Source organism: Emydura macquarii, unplaced genomic scaffold (assembly GCF_026122565.2).
Source record: "Emydura macquarii macquarii isolate MOO-44397 ecotype Brisbane River unplaced genomic scaffold, CSIRO-AGI_Emac_v2 contig_2834, whole genome shotgun sequence".
Taxonomy (NCBI): domain Eukaryota; kingdom Metazoa; phylum Chordata; order Testudines; family Chelidae; genus Emydura; species Emydura macquarii.
Genome location: NW_027132971.1, coordinates 3,099,674 through 3,110,491, shown reverse-complemented (window position 1 = coordinate 3,110,491; position 10,818 = coordinate 3,099,674).

The following is a 10,818-nucleotide window of genomic DNA, read 5'->3' as shown; positions in this document are numbered from 1 at the left end:
TAGTGGTGGTGGGCTCCTCCTGTTCTTCGAGTGATTGCTCATGTCCAGTCCACTATAGGTGTGTGCACGCTGTGCAGGGTTCCCGGAACTTTCTTCCCTTTAGCAGATCCCCTAGGGCTGGCTCTGCTGCCCCCTGGAGTCCGGTGCACATGCCGCAGTATATGAGGCACTGCCGGCCCTACACCGCCTCAGTTCCTTCTTTCCGCCAGTGACGGTTGCTGGAAGTACTATTCCCCTTGTTTGAACTGCTGTTATTCAAAGTACTTTAGTTAGTTTTAAGTAGTTATTAAGTGTTGTTAAGTATAGTTAGATAAGAAGTCCCTGAGGGACTTAGAGCAGCCGGGGCATGGGTTGCCTGGATTTAAACTGTGTGCCTCCTGCGGGAAGGTTTTCCCGCTCAGCGACCCCCACGATTGGTGCCTTAAGTGGCTGGGGGAAGAGCACAGGAAAGATAAATGTAAGATCTGCAGGGCTTTTAAACCGCGGACTCAGAAGGACCGAGAGATCCGGTTAAAAGCCCTGCTTATGGAGGCAGTGCTCCGCCTGGCATCCAAGCTGTCCCGCTCCACCTCAGCACCGAGCGTCACCTCGGTGCAGAGTGCACCACCGGCACCGGGATTGACTCGGCACTGAACAACATGACAGGCCGTTGCACCCGGAGTTGGTAGCGATGATCTTCCAGAAGGGGGGCGTTCCCCAACTGGACCTATTTGCGTTGGCCTGGAACGTGAAGTGTCTGAGGTTTTGTTCGCTCCGGGGTCACATGACTGGGTCGATTTCCAACGCGTTCCTCATGACCTGGACCCCCTGCACCTCACGGCCTGGAGGTCTGTGGCTGAAGGGGGGGAGAGAGCCTGCTCAGTGCAGGCCCAACAACTCCTGCTTGGCAGCAGGAAACCTTCTAGACAGGTCATGTATGAAGCTAAGTGGAAACGGTTTACCTCTTAGGCGGCGTCTGGGGCAGTCTGCCCAGCCTATCGCCTTAACAGGCGATCCTGGAGTACCTGCTCCAGCTAAAGCTCCAGGGTCTGGTGCTGGCCTCGCTGAAGGTTCACCTGGCGACCATTTAGGCCTGCCATCAGCCGCTAGAGGGGAGACCACTGTTCTCCCACCCTATGTTGGTCAGGTTCCTCAAGGGGGTGGAGAGGCTTTATCCGCAGGTCTGTGACCCAGTGCCTCCCTGGGATCTCAACCTGGTCCTCTCGAGATGCACAGGAACCCCCTTTGAACCCATGGCTTCATGCCCCCTGCTCATGCCTTCAGGGAAGGTAGCCTTCCTGGTGGCCATTACCTCAGCTAGGAGGGTCTCCGAGATTAAGGCCTTGACCTGGGAGTCCCCTTATACAGGATAAGGTGCAGTTGAGGCCTCATCCAGCCTTCCTGCCCAAGGTGGTTTCCCAATTTCATTGTAACCAAAATAATTTTCTCCCTGTGTTTTTCCCAAACCGCACGGTTTGGAGGAGGAGAGGAGATGGCATCTCCTCGCAGATTACATCATGCATCAAGTTCTGTGACCAGCAGGCGAGGGTGTCCCTTCCAGGAACCATCACAGCACACTCAACCAGAGCTCAAGACCCACCGCCCAGCAGGTGACAGAGGACGTGGAATTTGGCAGAGCCGTGCTGAGGGAAGCTCACCAGTAACTCCTACCCATCTCCAAGGTATTGCATATTAGTCACCTATAATGGAATGGACATGAGCAATCACTCGAAGAAGAAAACAAGGTTATTTACCAGTAACTGATGTTCTTCGAGATGGGTTGCTCATGTCCATTCCACATCCCACCCCCCGTCCCCGCTGTCAGAGTTGGCAGAAAAAAGGGACTGAGGGGGCGTGGGGCTGGCAGTGCCTCATATACCGCAGCATGCACGCATGACTCCAGGGGGCACCAGAGCCGGCACTATGGGATCTGCTAAGGGGAAAAAACGTTCTGGGAACCGTGCACGGTGGCATGCACTCACCTATAATGGAATGGACGTGAGCAACACACCTTGAAGAACATCAGTTACTGGTAAGTAACCTTGTTTTTTTAGGATTTGACTTTTGTCTGTCCATGCAGTGGTATTCAGTATAAAATGATCTTTCATTCGTTATAAAGACATAATGTGCCAAGAACTGCATGAGGTGTATTTTTTGTTTTGTTTTGTTTTCAATTTTGGTAATATGTTGCAGAAGCACTCCAAAGGCTGAAGTACTTCCAGAGATTTTAACTGGCATTCTGCTTTTTCATATGGACAAGAGTGTATTTTATGTCAAGTCTAGTGTTGCCCGTATAAAGTAATAAAATGAAAATATAACTTTACATAATGATCAGATTAGAAAGATGGGATAAATCTCATCAAAATTTTACTTTTTGATGTTTTGGTTAAAGAAAATGTAATTGATCACAAATTCTTATCTCCGCTCCCCATATCTAATAATGCTTACACCACAGTAAACATTTACAAAACCGAAAAGAACTTCTTGTTCCTGATCTAATCAGGGGTATAACTGTTACTAGAAGTTGAATGGAATACAAGGAGTTGACAGTAAATCAAGCTATCTGATAGTCTAATGTACAAAGTGTTGTCTAGAACAGGGAAATGGAAATTAGAGATCATGGTCTCTATTCTTAGATCTGCCACTTATTCCCTGTGTCACTTTGGGTGAGTCATATAGGCTAAATTTACATATCTGGGTGCCTAAAATTAAGCATGTACAATCCCAGCCCTTCAATGAGCTCAGAATAGATTGACCCTCCCGCACTGACGTCAGGGGGTTTCACATGGCCACAGAGCTTTGCCTCTGTGGAGTTCATTGCAGAATCTGGGTCTAAATCCATATGTAGGCACTATGACCCAGTATTCATTCTAAACTTAGGTGCTAGATAAAGCTGTTTAAAAAAAAAATCCCCAGAAAATTTTGACTCTTTGTTGAAAAACTGAAAGTTTCAGGTGCTTGACAACAAGTTGAAAGTTTCTATAGAAAGCAGACACTTTCTGTGAAAAATTTTGTTTAGATAAAAACACAATTTTCCATTGAAAAATAGTTTAGAAGGAACATTTTCAACTGGCTGTAGTGCTAGAGCTAAGCCTAGAGATGCAGTGTACCGTAATTACTAATAACTCATCCCGGCAGATGAGCATGCTAGCTCCAAGCAGGATGCAATAAGGAATCTCCCTGTCTTCATTAGGAAGAAGCTACCACAAAGGTTCAGCCTGGAAAATTCAGACTCCACATTACTTTCTGGAAACTTCATCCAGCCAGGAAGTCTAGCAATAAAAAAAGTGAATAAAGTACAACCCCAACTCCCCGTCTATTGCTGGTGTCAGAGTGCCTTCTCCCCCTCCCCATGATCCTCAGATGATCTGTGACAGGCAAAAGGGGAAGAAGACTCCAGTTTTGTTAGAGGGAACCACAGTGCATTCCAGACAGTCTTTGCCACAAGAAATTCTTTACAAACCTATGCTGCAACTATGAAGGAGGGGAAAAAGCTTACTTCTCCTTTACCATGAAGGCAAAAAAGTCATGTCCCTCAGAACTGTTCTGTAAAACTTTTCTCACGACTGTAAATCATTTTGTAATCTGGGATGACTCCATTCAACCTCAAAACCATTTTAGGCACAATCTCTCATAGCAAGGAATTATCATTTCACACATCAGTTATTGCAAAGAGATCATCGGTGTACAGAATGGCCTTGCAAGATCATACCTATAACACTTTTCTTCCAAAAATTCAGTCCATTGAGTGACACAAGAAACAGTCATGTAAGCATTGACCTCAGTTAGGGCCACCATGTGTGATTCTGACCACTGCTCTTTCAGGCTGGAAAAAGAGAGTAGAGAACATTCAATATCCCTACTAAGAGAGACTGTCAACACTTCCTTTGAAGACAGGAGTCCACCTCCCACTTCAAAGCATACAAGAACTCAACCAGTGCTGTTAATTTGCTGTTGGTAATCTTGACAATTACCACTCAACACCAAAACATTATTTCTTAAGCAAGTTAATTGAGAAGTTAGCAAAAACAACATCAACCCCACTGCCAGCTGCCAATATCCTGGATTCCTCTCAGAGTTCAGACCAGGGCATGGTGTTTGTACAGTACTTGTTGGTCTAGTGGATGACCTTCTCTTATTCATAGGCAGGGAAGTTACATCCATCCTCATCTTGCTGGACCTGTGCCTGGCATAAAACAGCAGTGATCCAAATACTCATGGCCTGCCTCCAAGCAGCTGCATGTATGAATGGAAATTCCCTTAAATGGTTCAGGTTCTTTCTCTAAACAGAACCAAGAGGATTGAGGAAGAGTTGCCCATCCCTGCTTCCAAAGCCCTCACCTTTAGTGTCCCACAAGATTCAGTCCTCTCTCTTCATATTGCTGAAAATGTGTATGAAGCCATGGAGAGCTGGTTAGGCACCATGTGCTGAAATGCCAGCAATAGGCAGACACCCCCCCTCTATATTTCTTTTACGATAGCGGCAAATAGTACCATCTCTCAGATCTCCCAATGACTAGCACCTGGAGGAAGAGTAGCTGGCTGAAGCTGAACCTCCACCAGGCTGAGCTGGTACTAGTAAGGAGAGGAAAGAGCTTCAAAGAGCTCACCTCCTCCTGATATCCTTCTCTGCTGAAAGCACTTAGCCATTCTTGTTTTTATTACCTTGAGGTCTTCTTGGCACCCTCAGTGGTTTTGGATGCCTAAAGAGCCAGGGATGAGAAAATTGTCCATTTCTATTTGTGTCTGCTAGAAGATTGCTCCGTCCTAATGGATGTGGATGTCACCACAGTTATACACACATTTGACTTCCAGGCTTGAATAGCACAACTCATCTAGGAATGAAACCGCATAGCCTCACAAAGGTCCAGCTATTACAAAATGCAGATGCTGATGAACTGTGTATCGTGATTGCTGTGAACACATCATCCTAGTGCTCTGCTTTCTACACTGGCTCCCCATTTCAAAAAAGGATGTAAGTTTGAACTTGTATTCAACAGCCAAATTATAAACCTGGGCACCTAGCTATAGATTTAAGAGCCTAAACTATAAGTGGCCTGATATATCAAAGATCCTGTGTACCTGTGTGACTTCCCCCCTGGAGTGATGTGTACCTGTGTCACTCCAGTTCCTCATTCCTGGGTCCTGACTTGCTCCCCTTTGCTGTGTGAACCATCCACTCCTGGGTCAGCCCATGCCCAGTCTCCTGCGAGTAGTCAGCTCCTGGCCCAGGGAAAGAGCACTTCTGGCCAGCCGCTCATGGGATGGACTCCCAGCAAACACCCCCAGCCCAAGATGCAACCCTGGGAACTGCTATCTTGCAGAGTTCAGTGAGTACACTGCATCCTGCAAGCTCATTTACATTTGTCCGTCAGTTTATCAAAGAAATTGATTATGCACCAGCTCTGTCAGTCCAAGCAAAGTCTTTTTACACACACTCAATCCACATGCACTGTTTAAGATAAAACAAACAAATAAGTTTGACTACAGCAAGATTTTATGAATATAAATAAATATATATAAAAAAATGAATATAAATCAGATTAATATAAATCAAGAGATTAATAATGCATCAAGGAGTTGATCACAATCAGCTAAAAGATAACTCACATCCTAAACTAAGATTAATATTTCAGTAGTTTTCAGTCTGTGATGTTAGCTTACCCACTGCTGGTTGCGATGCTTCTTGCAACCAGGACACCTCCCACTCCCCCCCGTGGGTAATTGTCAGTCCTTGAAGTTGCTTAGAAGATGGATTCCAAGGGAGCCTTGAGACAAAGATAACTCTGTCTTTTAACAAGTTTCCTCGATCCCTGGGGTCAGGTGATCGGCCATGTCTAGCAATGGGCATGATTTCTTCCGCTTGAGCCAAAGTGCTCAAAGGTGCTCAGGCCAGTCCATTGTATTTGTATGCATGTCTTTGCAAGGCACAGACCCTCACTTTGCTGTATCTATTCAAGCCATATGAGGCATACATTTGGAGATATGACGTAGCAGAGTTTCACATCTGTACATATCTATGACAATGCAGGAAGCATGCTACCATAACAATAATGTTCAGTATGTCATGAGCATTCCAGAATCACCTTACATGACATACTTTGCTTTGGACAATACACAGTTACATTATAAAGGTGAATAAGAACAATACACATCCTATCATAAGGGTGTACATGGGGTACAGGGTGTCACAACCTGCTGTTCCCCATTGGCTTCATTTGGATTTATGGGTGCTCAGTGCTTGTAAATGCGTGTCTTGATTTTCAGAGACCTCACTGGAATTCTGTGCCAATGAATGTTTATAAGGTGTTTTGGGAGCCTCAAGCAAAAGGCGCTATGTAAGTGTAAAGTCTGTGCAAAACGATTGACATTGCATCATTCCTTTAAAAAACAATCCTGTGCCTTTCTGGGAGGGGGGCGGGCGGGGGCAGAAGTGGCCTTTCTGATCAATGGATTGTGTACTGAAACCCTTTATTTAAAATAATGAGAATTCACCAACACTAGTCCTTTATAATTCCTTTGAGGTAGATAATTGTTATCCTCATTAACTTCTCTTCAATTTCTATATCCATAAAATGACTTGTCTAAGGTTACACAGCAAGTCACCAGGACCAGAACCAGCATTAGAACTCCTAATTTCCTGCTGCCTAACCTCATGCTCACTCCACTATGCTGTTTCTCTCTAACTTGCTCTATTTTTCACGTATCTCTTGGTCATCTCTCCCACACACCATCCCTAGCCCTGCATCTTGGCTACATCTTAGCCTGCCAGTCTCTTCCTCTTCCTCTCCCCTATTTCTCCCACTCCATGAAACCCTTGCCCCTCTGGCTTCCAGGCTGCCTGCATCTGATCCTTCATCCCATTGCTTCCCGTCTGCTGCTACAGCATCCTCCTAGCTTTTACTGAGACCCCAGAGCTGCCACTCCGTTTAACCCTCCTGTTCTATCTACTACCTACCACTCCAACAGCCCTCAGTTTAGTGTCTCATGTGAGATTTCATTTTTCATTAAATAATTAATGATTAAATGTTAAACATTTGATTATTATGCAGTTTATTCACGACAAGATGTGAGCTGGAAATAGGCCAAACTATCTCAATATGAATTTTCTGAGCTTCCTACCTCTTCCTTTGTATTAAATGAGTTATTCTGTGCAGTTAGGGTTGTTAAGCAGTACATGAACAAATCAGTACGACGGCATCTATCATTATTCAAAGAAACAAAAGCTATTTGGCATGTACCATATTATCTTCCCACCTACCTCTTCCTCTTATAAAGACAGCAGGAACTGTGATTTAGTTCCAAAATGTGAGTCAGCATTTTGCTGGTGTCAGAGTGCCTTCTCCCCCTTCCCATGATCCTCAGATGATCTGTGACAGGCAAAAGGGGAAGAAGACTCCAGTTTTGTTAGAGGGAACCACAGTGCATTCCAGACAGTCTTTGCCACAAGAAATTCTTTACAAACCTATGCTGCAACTATGAAGGAGGGGAAAAAAGCTTACTTCTCCTTTACCATGAAGGCAAAAAAGTCATGTCCCTCAGAACTGTTCTGTAAAACTTTTCTCACGACTGTAAATCATTTTGTAATCTGGGATGACTCCATTCAACCTCAAAACCATTTTAGGCACAATCTCTCATAGCAAGGAATTATCATTTCACACATCAGTTATTGCAAAGAGATCATCGGTGTACAGAATGGCCTTGCAAGATCATACCTATAACACTTTTCTTCCAAAAATTCAGTCCATTGAGTGACACAAGAAACAGTCATGTAAGCATTGACCTCAGTTAGGGCCACCATGTGTGATTCTGACCACTGCTCTTTCAGGCTGGAAAAAGAGAGTAGAGAACATTCAATATCCCTACTAAGAGAGACTGTCAACACTTCCTTTGAAGACAGGAGTCCACCTCCCACTTCAAAGCATACAAGAACTCAACCAGTGCTGTTAATTTGCTGTTGGTAATCTTGACAATTACCACTCAACACCAAAACATTATTTCTTAAGCAAGTTAATTGAGAAGTTAGCAAAAACAACATCAACCCCACTGCCAGCTGCCAATATCCTGGATTCCTCTCAGAGTTCAGACCAGGGCATGGTGTTTGTACAGTACTTGTTGGTCTAGTGGATGACCTTCTCTTATTCATAGGCAGGGAAGTTACATCCATCCTCATCTTGCTGGACCTGTGCCTGGCATAAAACAGCAGTGATCCAAATACTCATGGCCTGCCTCCAAGCAGCTGCATGTATGAATGGAAATTCCCTTAAATGGTTCAGGTTCTTTCTCTAAACAGAACCAAGAGGATTGAGGAAGAGTTGCCCATCCCTGCTTCCAAAGCCCTCACCTTTAGTGTCCCACAAGATTCAGTCCTCTCTCTTCATATTGCTGAAAATGTGTATGAAGCCATGGAGAGCTGGTTAGGCACCATGTGCTGAAATGCCAGCAATAGGCAGACACCCCCCCTCTATATTTCTTTTACGATAGCGGCAAATAGTACCATCTCTCAGATCTCCCAATGACTAGCACCTGGAGGAAGAGTAGCTGGCTGAAGCTGAACCTCCACCAGGCTGAGCTGGTACTAGTAAGGAGAGGAAAGAGCTTCAAAGAGCTCACCTCCTCCTGATATCCTTCTCTGCTGAAAGCACTTAGCCATTCTTGTTTTTATTACCTTGAGGTCTTCTTGGCACCCTCAGTGGTTTTGGATGCCTAAAGAGCCAGGGATGAGAAAATTGTCCATTTCTATTTGTGTCTGCTAGAAGATTGCTCCGTCCTAATGGATGTGGATGTCACCACAGTTATACACACATTTGACTTCCAGGCTTGAATAGCACAACTCATCTAGGAATGAAACCGCATAGCCTCACAAAGGTCCAGCTATTACAAAATGCAGATGCTGATGAACTGTGTATCGTGATTGCTGTGAACACATCATCCTAGTGCTCTGCTTTCTACACTGGCTCCCCATTTCAAAAAAGGATGTAAGTTTGAACTTGTATTCAACAGCCAAATTATAAACCTGGGCACCTAGCTATAGATTTAAGAGCCTAAACTATAAGTGGCCTGATATATCAAAGATCCTGTGTACCTGTGTGACTTCCCCCCTGGAGTGATGTGTACCTGTGTCACTCCAGTTCCTCATTCCTGGGTCCTGACTTGCTCCCCTTTGCTGTGTGAACCACCCACTCCTGGGTCAGCCCACGCCCAGTCTCCTGCGAGAAGTCAGCTCCTGGCCCAGGGAAAGAGCACTTCTGGCCAGCCGCTCATGGGATGGACTCCCAGCAAACACCCCCAGCCCAAGATGCAACCCTGGGAACTGCTATCTTGCAGAGTTCAGTGAGTACACTGCATCCTGCAAGCTCATTTACATTTGTCCGTCAGTTTATCAAAGAAATTGATTATGCACCAGCTCTGTCAGTCCAAGCAAAGTCTTTTTACACACACTCAATCCACATGCACTGTTTAAGATAAAACAAACAAATAAGTTTGACTACAGCAAGATTTTATGAATATAAATAAATATATATAAAAAAATGAATATAAATCAGATTAATATAAATCAAGAGATTAATAATGCATCAAGGAGTTGATCACAATCAGCTAAAAGATAACTCACATCCTAAACTAAGATTAATATTTCAGTAGTTTTCAGTCTGTGATGTTAGCTTACCCACTGCTGGTTGCGATGCTTCTTGCAACCAGGACACCTCCCACTCCCCCCCGTGGGTAATTGTCAGTCCTTGAAGTTGCTTAGAAGATGGATTCCAAGGGAGCCTTGAGACAAAGATAACTCTGTCTTTTAACAAGTTTCCTCGATCCCTGGGGTCAGGTGATCGGCCATGTCTAGCAATGGGCATGATTTCTTCCGCTTGAGCCAAAGTGCTCAAAGGTGCTCAGGCCAGTCCATTGTATTTGTATGCATGTCTTTGCAAGGCACAGACCCTCACTTTGCTGTATCTATTCAAGCCATATGAGGCATACATTTGGAGATATGACGTAGCAGAGTTTCACATCTGTACATATCTATGACAATGCAGGAAGCATGCTACCATAACAATAATGTTCAGTATGTCATGAGCATTCCAGAATCACCTTACATGACATACTTTGCTTTGGACAATACACAGTTACATTATAAAGGTGAATAAGAACAATACACATCCTATCATAAGGGTGTACATGGGGTACAGGGTGTCACAACCTGCTGTTCCCCATTGGCTTCATTTGGATTTATGGGTGCTCAGTGCTTGTAAATGCGTGTCTTGATTTTCAGAGACCTCACTGGAATTCTGTGCCAATGAATGTTTATAAGGTGTTTTGGGAGCCTCAAGCAAAAGGCGCTATGTAAGTGTAAAGTCTGTGCAAAACGATTGACATTGCATCATTCCTTTAAAAAACAATCCTGTGCCTTTCTGGGAGGGGGGCGGGCGGGGGCAGAAGTGGCCTTTCTGATCAATGGATTGTGTACTGAAACCCTTTATTTAAAATAATGAGAATTCACCAACACTAGTCCTTTATAATTCCTTTGAGGTAGATAATTGTTATCCTCATTAACTTCTCTTCAATTTCTATATCCATAAAATGACTTGTCTAAGGTTACACAGCAAGTCACCAGGACCAGAACCAGCATTAGAACTCCTAATTTCCTGCTGCCTAACCTCATGCTCACTCCACTATGCTGTTTCTCTCTAACTTGCTCTATTTTTCACGTATCTCTTGGTCATCTCTCCCACACACCATCCCTAGCCCTGCATCTTGGCTACATCTTAGCCTGCCAGTCTCTTCCTCTTCCTCTCCCCTATTTCTCCCACTCCATGAAACCCTTGCCCCTCTGGCTTCCAG